Raw genomic sequence first — 12,360 nt, 5'->3', positions numbered from 1 at the left:
GTGTCCCAGGGAGTGGAAAGGCGGAAGACCACCTTCCGCCTGGACTAGACTGGAAAGGATGGGAAGTGGGGACGTGATGGGGAAGGGAGTGAGGTGGGGCTCGGGGAGGGAGGAAGCGGGCTTGTCCCCCAGGTTTGCTGCCTGGGGGGGCGGGCAGAGAACCGGGAGGCACTCACGGACATCACAGGCAAGGCCAGTGGAGTAGGAGCAGGCTGTTGCGGGGGTACCTTGGGGCTCACAGCATCCTCTCCGGGCAGTGGCCAGGGCGGCCCGAGCCTCCCGCCGCTTTGAGTGTGTCTCACATCCGTCATCTCCTCTTGGGAGGAACCTGGGCTCAGGGTGGCGAAGGGGGTTTTGTTTCAACCCAGAGAGATTTTGTTCATGGAAATTCATGAACCGCCCTGCCTGCTCTCGGAGCTCCTCTCAGCTCATCCGGTCTCCGGGCTCCCCCACTTCCTCTGCCCTGCGGCCAGGAATCCATACACCCCTCGGGATCCTGGATGCTGTGTCTCTGCCACCGTCGCCTCGCAGCAGTGCAGGTGTGTGCGCCCGGGAAGCGGGAAGGTCTTGTTCAAGCAAATGTCTGCGTTTCCATTTCCCGCTGCAGCTCCCAGCCTGGCCACTGCTTAGCTCCTCCTGTTGTCAGGTCACTAATCACATCCTTTACTGAGGTGCGAGTGGTTTTTACAGGGAGACTAAGATGGTGTTAACTAGGAAGGAACTGTGAATGTTGAAGATGCATTTGCCTCTGGTTGTAGGGCTGGGGCTCTTGGCCGGAGGTGCTCCCTGAGGCAGCCCTGAAAACGCAGCCCAGGTATCAGCAACCCCCCTCCACCCCCATCCCACGACCCCGTCCTCCTGGCCCCAAGCACAGCCTCGTTGGAGTCAAATTAGCAACTCGATCCAGAAGGAGAAATTGCCATGTTTGGGAAGTGTCAGGCCAGGCCTCATACCGGCGCTGACCACCAACCTCACTTCTGGATACCTTGGTCCATTTCAAATACTGAGAAACAAAATTAATCCCCTGTAATCTAAAAGTAAATAGTTAAGTCATGCAGCTGAAGCCCCCTTTAGGCCAAGGCTGCTTTTCACGGCTTTGGGTCCACCACCCTCCTGACTCGTCCTCCCTCCCCGTACCCCATCAGCGTCCAGACTCCCAGCCGAAGCCTCCCCCACCCCTGGGAAAGCCTCTGAAACTCATCCACACACCTGAGCAGGTGGCAACGGCTGCCCTTTCTCTGAGTTGCCTACACTTTAAAGCAAGAAGCCAGCTGTGGCTTCCCAGGACCCAGGATCACTCAGGGACCTGCCCGCACTTGCGGGACAGGGAGCTGCCCGTGTGCCTGGTGCCAGGAGACCAGACGGCGACCACAGGGCGCTTCCCGCCGAGACAAGGGTTGGGCTCTAACGCAGCTCCGGTGGGTCTGAGCAGCCAGCGAGGAGAGGGGCCTGAATGGTCGCGTGGTAGGAGCTCTGTAGAGCACAAGGAGAATCCTTTACCGCCAGCCTGGGAGAAGCGGGGCACGGAGCGCGTCCCCTCGCTCCCTGCGCCTCGAGCCTCCCCTCCTGAGCGCTGCTCTGCCCTTTCTCACAGGTGCCCTGGCTCCAGCCAACAAGGAAGAATTGCCGGCCCAGCTGGAAGTGAGAAGAGGGGAGTGAGTCTCCTGAGGGCCATCCCAGAGGCCACCGGGATCACCTGAACAGTAAGAAACGTTTCTCCGTCCTTTAACACAAAGTTAAACCCTCCAGGCAGATTATCTTTTCTTCTGAAGACCTTGAGAACCAGCCCATAGCAGTAGCTGACAGTTAGCGCACACGCGACCTCAGAAAGCACAGCACTGTATTGTTTCCGCTCGGCTCCTGGAGGATGGGGCGAGGGCTGTGCCTCGTCCCCGTATACCTCTCTTTTCTTCTACGTATTCCGTGAACAATAAACTGTTGCTACAGATGGATGGGCTGTTGCTTACGCACACGACGACGGTAACACTTGCACAACCCTCTGGAGCAAGTGTTATCACCAGGGGGTGTTCATGAAAAACTCAGCTCCTGGACCTCACACCAGAGACCCTGAACTGTGAGTCCAGGTTTAGACCGAGAATCTGTACCCCAAGTGTTTTTCATGAACACGGAGGAAACTGTATCCCAAGTGTGTGTGATGAACTATGAGAAATAGTTCCTTAGAGTGTATAAAGCATTTTGAATAGAGAATCTCACTTAATCCTCTTATCAGATAGGGTTTTTTAAATCCCCTTAAGTAACTTCATGATCTCACAGACCTAAGTATCAGTATAGGCAGGGATTTAGAAATCCAGTTATCCAAAACAAGCCTTTTTTCTTTCCAGTATGCCATGATAAGGGCTGGATCTGTTAATGGTGAGATGGGGCCCCAACTCCAAAGGACCCTGCCCGGGATTTTGTACGTTTCCCTGATGTCTTAGGGCCACCATGACCTTCTGGTTCCCCGGTCTTTGTTTTGGGGGCGCAGTAATCATTGCCAAATTCCTCACAAAAGCTGGTTTCTCTCAAGAGAAGGAGAGGGAGAGAGGCAGGTAGTTAGAAAAGCCACGGATACTGAAGAGGACCGCCTGTCTGACAGTGGCAGAACTGGCCAGACATGGCCGTCTGCTTCCTGTGCCCTCTGGCTGTTTGGGGAGCTCTGTTTTAGGTGTGTTACGGGGTGGGGAGCACGCTGGGGCTTCTAGAGGTGAAAGCCAGAGAAGAGGGCATATCCCAGGGGTCAGGGCTTCCCCCCCAAGTGTGGGTTGAGTGATGCCCACTTGGGGGACAGTCTTTTCAACAATCTTCAGAGCCTGTGCACACAGTGACGTGGAAAAGAATTCACTGCAGACGGTGGCTGTGGTGAGGGCTTGGCGGAGATGGGGCGGACGGTAAAAGAGAAAAAGGAGGTTAAGGGTTAGAGATTCCTGGTGAACCAGCGTGGACGGGTGTTGTTGCCCAAGTCCAGTTATGTCTCTGGGCCTGGCAAGAGCTTCCTCCTGCCGAAGTACCTATTCCAGACGTAGTTCAATAGGCAGAGTCCTGTTTCTCTCCAGGCTGATGCTGCGGATGCTGGAGTCTAGATGCCCGGGAGAATGGAGGTTCCCCTGGCCCTCCCTACGTGGAGGAGAATACGTAGAATCTGGGGAAGGATGGACGTGGGTTGACGGACTGCTAAGTCCTACTGTGGGTTGTGTCTTTCCGTAGAATGGAAGGCTTCTATGGATGAGATGGAGGCAACGTCAAACATCACCCTGATCTTCCCCCTCACTCCCCAACACACACACACACACACACACAGACCACTGAGCCATCTTGCCAAGGGGGTGCCAGTCTGGTCTGTTCTGGGGACTCAGTACAGTTGACACTGTTGCTTGGGTGGGTACAATCGACGAGGACAATTTTTGCAGCTAAGCTGGAAGTGTGGCAATCAGGGAGCCGCCAGCTGTCTCACTTAAATTCTTAGCTCTCTCGCTCTCTTTTTTTAAAATCATTTTGCTTACATAATCCACCCCCTTTTTATTTTCTAATTCTCTCCTTGCAAAGCTGGCACCAGAGGGGAAGGGCTGGGGTGGAGTGGGTAGCAATTACACGTCAGTTTGGGGAGCATTTACATTTTGCAATTACAATTTAAAAATAAGCCTCGTTAATGATCGCCACGTGTCAACGACAACCCCTAGCTGACATACATACTCTCCTGGGCCTCCTGCCTCCCCCCGGAAGTCAGAGGCTCAGTGGGGGTGGAGGTGCCTAGGGAGATGTGGGGGGAGGAGGGACAGCATCTGAGGGGGGGCGAGAGCGATGAGGGTGCCCTTGGGGTTGGCGGAGGGCAGGGACGGAGCTGAGCACCAGAAACCAAGCATCCAGGCTTCCGGCTTCTCTCCTCCCCACGGTGCTCGTGGTCTGTCCCAGCCCATCTCCCTCCACGCCCGACACAGCAGGCTCCGTGTCCTCGGAGGCAACGACAGGGCTCAGAGCTGGGAGGAGTCGAGCCCCAATCCTGTTCCCCTCCGAGGTGGGCATTTTCAGGGTCCTGCTGGGCCAGTAAACCCTAGTCCCCCAGAGCCAGCAGATGTGCCTGGATATTCTTGGATTGGGTAGAGGGGCTGAGTCCGTACGCAGGATTCTGGAAGGAAAAAGGATTAGCTGTATCCCAGTTTGGGAAAGACACTTCTCTCATCAACTGGTTACCACCAATATTTATCGACACCCTCTGATTCCTTGAGCAGGGACTTTGGAGCAGACCAGCCCAGACTCAGATTCTAGCTCTGCCATTTGCTGGCTGTGGGATCTGGGGCAAGTTACATGACTTAAGTTTTCTAACGGTCACTGTCTTGATGTAACTGGGATAATCACGTTTACCTCACAGGGCTTGTGTGAGGGGGAAAGGCTGTAACTGCCGGCTGGCACCTCACGTGAGTCTGGCACCTGGTGGACACTCAGAAAACCTCAGCTCCGCTCCCAGCCCCTCCGCACTGTGCTCCCTCCTGGCCACAGTGAAGCTGCTTCTTTCCAGCTTCCGTGGACACTAAGGAAGGATGATCCAGCCCAAGCCGTCTGCTCTCTGAGCGGCTCCTGATGGGGACCCCAGCCCTACACGCCCCTGCCGCCTCTCGGTGGGCTTCTCTGCGGGGCCCTGGCCTCAGGCCTCCACGCCAGCCCTCAGCGTCTCACAGGCTCCCTTCCTGCCTCTGGCTGGAAGCAAGCCCAGCTCTCCCTCTTCTGGGCGCTAATTCCATGGCGCGACCTTCCATCAGGCCCCACGTGTGTTTATCTGTGAGTGAGGGAGGTGGGCCAGAGCTCTGTGAGGTGCCTTTTAGCCTCGGCATCTGTCATTTTCAGATTTTCCTTCCCCACTTGGCTTTCCCCCCACCGGTTACTTGTGTGTGAAGCTTTCCTCTCCTGGGCGGCTTCATCCAGGCCAGTCTTTGGACTGATGACTTGTAGTCAAGGACATGCGTTCGTGACTTGAAACGTACAGAAAACATCTCTTCCCTAGGACAGAAAGAGACCTGCATCTCGCAATAATCTGAGCGAGGGAGACGATCCAGAAGCGGGCCGCTTGGTGAAGGGCAGAGGACACAGAGAGGGGCTGCAGGCAGGGCTTCCTTGAGGACAGGGACTGCATCTTATTGGTTTGGGTGTTTCGTTGAACACAGTTAAATATTATGTTTTCAACACTGTTCTAAAAACTTGCCTTGTTAACCTAGGCTATATAATGGAGAGTTTTCCAGGTCAAAATAAATAGATCTACTCCATTATTTTTGACTGCTGCATAGTATTCTAAAAAGCCTCCCTTCCTTCCCACATCTCTACCCGCTAGGTTCACCATCCAAAGTTAACCCCTGACCCCTGACAAACAGTTTCTGATTTAGCCGATTTTCTGGCTGCTTATTATGTCATATAATATGCGTCAGTCCTTTTTTTTTTTAAGATATTTTATTTTATTTATTAATTTTTGTGGCCGCTCCACACGGCACATGGGATCTTAGTTCCCCGTCCAGGGATCAAACCCTCGCCCTCTGCAGTGGAAGCACAGAGTCTTAACCATTGGACCGCCAGGGAAGTCCCTCAGTCCCTCTTTTTTAATGTATGTGTTTATTTATGAACTCCCCCCTGTGGAAGCTGGGGAGATGAGCACACGTTCTTCTCCTTCCAATTTGTATTAGTTTGATCAAACTATATTTGATATTATTTATTTTTAGTCTATAGTAGTATATATAATACAGTGCATATATATTACATAGTACATAGTGTTATACTATTTAGTATAATCGTCTGTGTGCTACCTTTATGTTAAGATTTAGAAGGTTCATATTCTGTTAAATAACTGTGGTTACCTCCGCATTCTGACTCTAGGTTGATTATTAGGTGGAAATGTTATTCAGCCACAGAACTAAATCGTGCGATTTGACCACAGAAAAGGGAATGGAGTCCTGTCATCACCACTTGACGGCTGCCTGGAATCTCCCAGGCCCCCAGTTTGACAGCCATCCCTCATTCCCTCCAGCTGCCTTCCCTCCCATTGGGCTGCTCTATCTTGTTTTCTGTTGTCTTCTTCCTCCGACTTCTTTGTTTTGCTGGAATACCACCTCTAGTTATTTTTATATTGATGGGAGGGAAGTAAACTCTGAGTCTTCACATGTCCAAAACGGACTTTATCTTGTCTTCGAACTTGACTGATAGAACACAGATCAGGTCCCAAGTTCAACACCTTTTTCTCATAGATCTTGACGGTGCTACTCCACCATCTTCTTATTTCCAGTCTTGCAGTGAGAATCTACTTTTAGCTTTCTGTTCTTTTTAAAGTTCTGAAATTTCACCACTACGTGCTGAGGCTTGAGATTTTGTTTGCTCCTTTTTAATTTCTCTTCCTCAGCCCTTGGGATCCCTTTAAATCTGAAGTCACCTATCTTGCTTCATTTCATATCTTTATTTATTCCACTCAGTTGTCTCTGTTTTCTTCTTCTGGAACGTCCACTGCCCAGCACAGAGCCTGGCACGTAGTAGGTGCTCAGTAATTGACTATTGGGTTCTGGTTAGGACGCCAGCTCAACTTGCTGCGCGGACTTGGATGGGATCTCTCCTCTGTACGGGGCAGCAGTCAGACCCGGGACTGCTCTGCCAGCCCTCTGGCAATCTGCTCTGGAGAGTCTGCTCTGGAGCCTTGGGTCCAACACTGCTCCTGGGCTTGGGGAAGCAGCTAAGAGTGAGAAGTGAGGGGAAAGCTGAGGTCGAGCTGTAGGGCAGCCGTAGCGGCCAGCCTCCCAAGACAGTTCCCTGAAACCTCAAATTTCTTCAGCATCCCCTGAATGTCCCCCTTGGGGACCTCTCTCCTTGACCTTCCAGATCATTCTTACATGGGCCTCCTTCCCTCTTCAGCTCCCTCTGCCCATCTCCTCTACTCCCCACAGCCTCAGCTCACATGCACACACAGCTCCTGTTCCACGAAATGATCCCTCACCATGGCAAGGGCCTCATTAGGTGAGATCCTTTTTTTCACTTTTATGAATTCCAGAACAAAGAGACAGCAGACTTCTCTTCCCAATGCTGCAGAGCAGATGCTCTGACCTGCGACAGCCAGGCCCTAAAACAGAGATCAGAGAGGCCTGCTGTTAGCAGGTATCTGCCTCAGCCTGAGACCACCTGTGCCCTTCGGGGGGCATCTTGGACGAGAATTCCTGTTTATTCTTCCTCCCCTCCCCAGAGATGGGCTCTGGGAGCAGGTGCCTCATGTGCAGCTCCCCTGCCTACCCAGATCAATCTGCTCTGGACAGAATCTCTAGATCTGGGAGTTGAGATGCTGCACTCCTTCTCCCTGAACCGGCCAGATACTGGAAGACCCAGATCAACAAGCGCTCAGATCCCAGAAGGTCATTCTCTGTTCTACGTCAGAGCACCCTAACTGGTCCCCCAGGGCCAGAGTCCACTGTGTGAAATTGTCTCCTCCCCACCGCACCCCCCTCCTGTCCTTGTCCTGCCATGAGAGTTGGGGTCTGTCTTACCGGCACAAGTAGAGGCACAATCTTGAACTTCAAGTCCACAAAGATTCTGTACTGAAGGCAGGACTCTTTCCTTCCACTGAGACCACAATGATAGGGAATGGGTTATCATTGCAAAGGGCAGAATTAAGGTTTGATGCGAGTTATAATTTTCAGACAAGCTGCTAGTATTCAGAGATTCTGCTGCTAATCTGAAACACTTCTCCTTGGTTGAGTGCAGTGGAAAGGGCCAGCATATGACTAAGTTTTCCCTGTTAGAAACCCGAGAACTATAGACCCTTTTCCAAGGCTGGAGGTTGAAGGGGAGAGAGCTTGGCAGGGGACAGCCAGGAGCCAGCGGGAGGTAGAACACAGCTCTGGTCCTCTGCACTTCTGTTTAATTGCTTCCTGCTTCAGAGGGTGTGGGTAAAAACCCCACTGCTGGCCTGCGAAGATGTCTTTACTGGTCGCCCTTTCAGAATGCTGCCTGGAACCTCTGGGCTGAGAGAGGAAGGAAGCGACTCTGAAAAGAAGGTTTGCAAGAAGGGGCTTCTGCGGGGGGATAAAGTCAGGACCCAGGTAGATATGACAAAGACTGGATGCTACCTAAGGATGGGGTGCCTGCAACCTGAAAAAAAAGCCAGTACTGCCCAGTTGGACAGGCTTTCCAAAGATAGAGCCAGGTGCCCCTTAACCTGTGAGTCACGGCATATTTCCCTCCAGAACAGGGACTTCTTTGCAGCTGTGGGTGGTCCCCGGAAAACCATGGGTGGGGTGGGGAGAAAAGGCCAAGCAGAGACAGTCATAGGGAGCAGGCTGACTGCACGCCCCCTTCCACCCCGCCCCGCCCCACCTGGACCGCAGCACGGGAAGGAGACACTGCCTGAACCCCAGCCAATGTGAGTCAGAGCCCTGGCCCCGAGCTGCCTGCGGCGGCGTGTGGTGTCAGGGCACAGACAGCCCCGCCTCCACCCAGCTCCAGCTCCAGCGTTCTGCTCCCACAGCTGAGACACTTGATCAGATTCCCCATTACACACTGCCTTTTACATGCAGTCTTCAACCATGTGTTCCATCATTTCACGTTCGTTCTCGAATTTTGTTCTTTCCCTTCATAATTGAACCCACAGTCCAGTGGGTCCACGATGGAAGCTCAGACCTGCCTCTCTCGGCGATGATGGAAGCATCTCTGTCTTGGTTGCATCGAGTTTATGAGGCCCTGACTTCTCATCGCTGCTATCAGCACTTTGTTTTCCATCTTCCACTCATTTTTATGCAATAATAAGAGCAAATGCAATACAGTATTTAAATAAATTTGCACACACCCTGCTGTCCAAAGAAGACAGGGCTGAAGGAGATGAACGGTTGCTGTTAGGAGGCCTCACCATCTGCAGGCACAAAGTGCGTGCTCGTTAGTGAGGTACAAAAGCCCAAATTTGGCAAACGGGGGACGTTTAGGTGTGTCGATACAATGCGACTCTTGGAAATGCAGGGCATGTAGAAGTGAAGGGCAGGGACTTCCCTGGTGGCGCAGTGCTTGGGACTCCACGCTCCCAGTGCGGGGGGGCCCGGGATCGATCCCTGGTCTAGGGGCTGGATCCCACATGCATGCTGCAACTGGGAGTTCGAATGCCACAGCTGAGGAGCCTGCGGGCCGCAACTGGGGGCCAGCGAGGCGCGACCGGGACCCGGCGCAACCAAATAAATAAATATTTAAAAAAAAAAAAAAAAAGTGAAGGGCAGCCCATGTTGGGTGTCCTGACTGCAGATGGTAGTATTTCCACAGTCAGCCTTGTCTTTCTCCTGCTCCATTTCCAGGGCTCTGCTCCTCCGCTGGTGTTCCCCACCTCCGCCCCAAGACCTCTAGGTTAAACGTTTAGACTCTGAAATCAGGCCGTGTGTCACATTTGGAAACTCTCAATTTCTCCAAGCCTCAGTGTTCGCATCCTTGAAAGGAGACAACAATCACACCTACACCATATGGTTGCTGGGAAAAATAAACAAGGTTATCTGTGAAAGAAGCTTAGCATAATGCCTGGTGCATGGTGAGGGCTCAGTAAATGGCAGTCGTTAATAATTCTGGGTATCATCTCACCCTGAGCAAAACTGGCTCCAGGGAAACAAACTCGTTCTCACTGAGGTGTAAATGATTGCTGGGGCTTAAAGATTTATCCATCCCAGATTTGTTTGTTTGATATTTTAACAGTAAACCAAAGAAATTTAATTGTAATTGTATATATATATCCAGGCTCTTTAAGGAGGTAGACCTTGTGAAATCATATTGCACAGACTTTTTCCCCCCAGAATGAAATGCAAGGCAAAGCCATGATCTTGTCTGCTGGGGAGGAGAGGGTTCAACGGGCAAGATGGGACGTGGCTGGGAAGTAGTTTTTCCGTAACGCAGAAACACGCGTCGTGCTAAATCATGCTACGTGCCTTCCTTCTGCCCAGCGGCAGGGCTCCCAGTGAGAGGACGGTCCAGGAGTGGAAAGTAAAGAAGGCTTCATGGAGTAGGCTTCTGAGCAAAGTTTTGATGAAGGAAAGGGTGCGGTAGTGTCATATAGAGGGCCTTGCCAGCAGAGAAGCACAGCAAGAGGCGTGGAGGAAGCATTTCTCAGGAGGTAGACAGGGCTTGCCTGCTCAGCTGGGGCTTAGATGGTGATGCCCAGGGATGGACTCGCTGCCCTGCATCAGCACCTCTCAGTGGCAGCCTCCATCCTCCCCTCCTCCCCCTCCCCACCGGGGCTGCCTTTCTGAGGGATCAGGAACACAGAGCCAGTGTACCTGCTCTCGTTCCAAACAGCAGTGAGGACCAAGGGTTGAAGCAGCCCAGCTGGCGTCCTTTCCTCCCACAAGTTGACCTCATTACTGCGGACTCTACCTGGTCCCCCTACCTTTTCCTCACGAGCTCACCTGGGTCCCCACAGAGGCCCAGGGGGAGGACAGCTGTTGGCCGAGTCAGGAAGTATCAGGGATGAGTGGCTTTTCAATGATAAACTGAGCCCAAAGGGCCACTTGCTTCCACAGCCCTGATTCTTGACCTTTTTTTTTTTCTGGAGGCAATTTAAAAAAATGGAACCAGATATCATCCAGCCAGAGGACGTGGTGCAGTCCTTCTCAGAGAGAGAAGGGGCCTGGCTGACCCTTTTAGCATCCTCTGCTTCCAGGAGAATCTGAGAGCATTGCGGGTGACACACCCGACAGGCACCAGGGTCCCTTACCTCTGTGGACTCCCCCTGACCCAGACCCCTCCCTCCCCACCCCTTCTTGGTCCCTCACTTCTCCTGCTGTCCTTCCTCTTCCTGGCACCCAGGGAGTTGCAGCCTCCAAGGCAACTGTCTCCGAGAAGAGAAAGGCTGATGGGAGGGAGCAGGCAGGTAGGGCAGCAGAAGCTGAAGCTCTCCTTCCAACTGGGGTCCCCAGCGTCTGAGCTGTTTGTCTGTCTCTGTTGTATTGCGAGCCTCAGGGACCCAGCCCAAGTTGTTTTCTCAGCTCGGTTCCTGAGCAGCGGCTGCCGTCAGCTCTCGACAAATAATAATAAACCTGGGAATCAGGTTTGTCGAGGGGGATTTCAGTCCCTGGGTTCATTTTTAGATTTGTTTCTCTACACGTGTGTGCAGACAAGGAGCATGTGACGGGACCCCAGGGGAAAAGGCCGGGGCTCCCAGCTGCCCTGGCAATCCACCCGCACCGCTCCCACAGAGGAGCTGCAGGGCCCTCCTCTGCCCCGGACCACTAGGGCTGCCTGGATGTTTGAAAGAGAAGAAAAATAATTGAACGAAAAGCCTCAAGCTCTCTCCTTTCTCTGTTCCTCCCCACCTCTCCCACTCATGCTGTTTGGATAGAGAGGAAGGGGGCTGGAGATGAAAAAGAGGGCAGAATCCCACCTCCAGGTTCGAGAGTTGCCTGAGGGATGGGCGGGAAGCTGGTCATGGGTGTGGGGAGAGGCTTCAGTGACTGGAACAAGCGATGGCCTCCCGACCCCCATTCTTGGGATGCAGTGACAGGGGAGGGGGCTCCTGGAAAGGGAAAATCCGTTCTAAGTCGAGCATCACTGGCCAAAGCAGGACCCAACTGTGGGTGAGTGTGAAATTTAGGACCAGACTGATGGTGCCTCTGGGGCAGAGCAGCACCTGGTTTAAGGCAGATTGGAGGTGACCATTAGAGGTCACTGCTGTCATCCCCCTGCCTCCCAGCAGGAGAGGCTGCAAACCACTTCTCTGTGAGAAGAATGCAGGGCTGTGCTTACCCTTATAGCTAGCATGCTTTTTTTTCTCCCTTTCTGTTTTTTTTTGTTTTATTTTGTTTAAAGGAACCAAAGGGGGAAAAATTGCCAAGTTGTAAAGTGCTTAAAGAGGAGATGAGAATCTTCATCAGAATGCTAAAAGCTGGAGAGGGAGAGTAATGTGAAAACTCTTGCCTGCTATTTATGGGATTGATTCTCAGATCAAGAAGAAGCAAGCAGTCAGATGAAAGGAATTATTGTTAAGCTCCTCGGTAGGAAGATCTAATGGACAATTGCCGCTATCAGGGGGAATTAAATTGCTGTTTCAGTTTGTAAAATATATCAGCGGCTTTTTGAAGCCAGAAAAGGTGTGACAGCCGAGGCAGGGAGGAAAGCGGGAGACTCTGTCACCTTCTGGTCCTCGTGTGAGAAGCAACAGCAGGCAGGAGAGATGCCAGGGCCAGAGCGAGGGCTGCTCCCCTAACTCTGACCCTGGTCCATTATTTTTTTGAAGCCAAAATGAAAACGAGCTGAACTGGGGGAGTAAAGGAGAGAAAGCTACAGCCCTGACTCTGGGCCCTGATGTGCCGGGGGCCCCCATGAATCAGAGGCAGTGGGGCAGGACGGGGCTCCTCCCTGGGAAACCCGGTCAGGGGTGTG

The 12,360-nt window shown here is 52.6% G+C and overlaps 1 protein-coding gene across 6 annotated transcripts in view; it reads left to right on the top strand.

Annotated features, from left to right (window-relative positions):
- PKNOX2 (PBX/knotted 1 homeobox 2) overlaps nt 1-12,360 on the top strand; it is a 257,918-nt gene that overhangs the window by 161,887 nt on the left and 83,671 nt on the right. For 2 of the 6 annotated variants that reach the window (XM_082475905.1, XM_082475900.1), the window contains exon 3: nt 1,595-1,703. The exons of 1 other annotated variant lie outside the window; for it this stretch is intronic. The gene's annotated coding sequence lies outside the window, so the exon portion shown is untranslated. Of the gene's footprint in view, nt 1-1,594; nt 1,704-1,985; nt 2,075-2,126; nt 2,417-11,536; nt 11,556-12,360 lie in introns of those variants that run through there. 3 more of the 6 variants (XM_082475903.1, XM_082475902.1, XM_082475904.1) reach the window with 3 other exon arrangements.

The sequence above is a fragment of the Balaenoptera physalus genome (genome assembly GCF_965194825.1).
Source record: "Balaenoptera physalus genome assembly, chromosome: 10".
NCBI lineage: Eukaryota > Metazoa > Chordata > Mammalia > Artiodactyla > Balaenopteridae > Balaenoptera > Balaenoptera physalus.
This window is presented reverse-complemented; position numbering and strand designations above follow the sequence as displayed.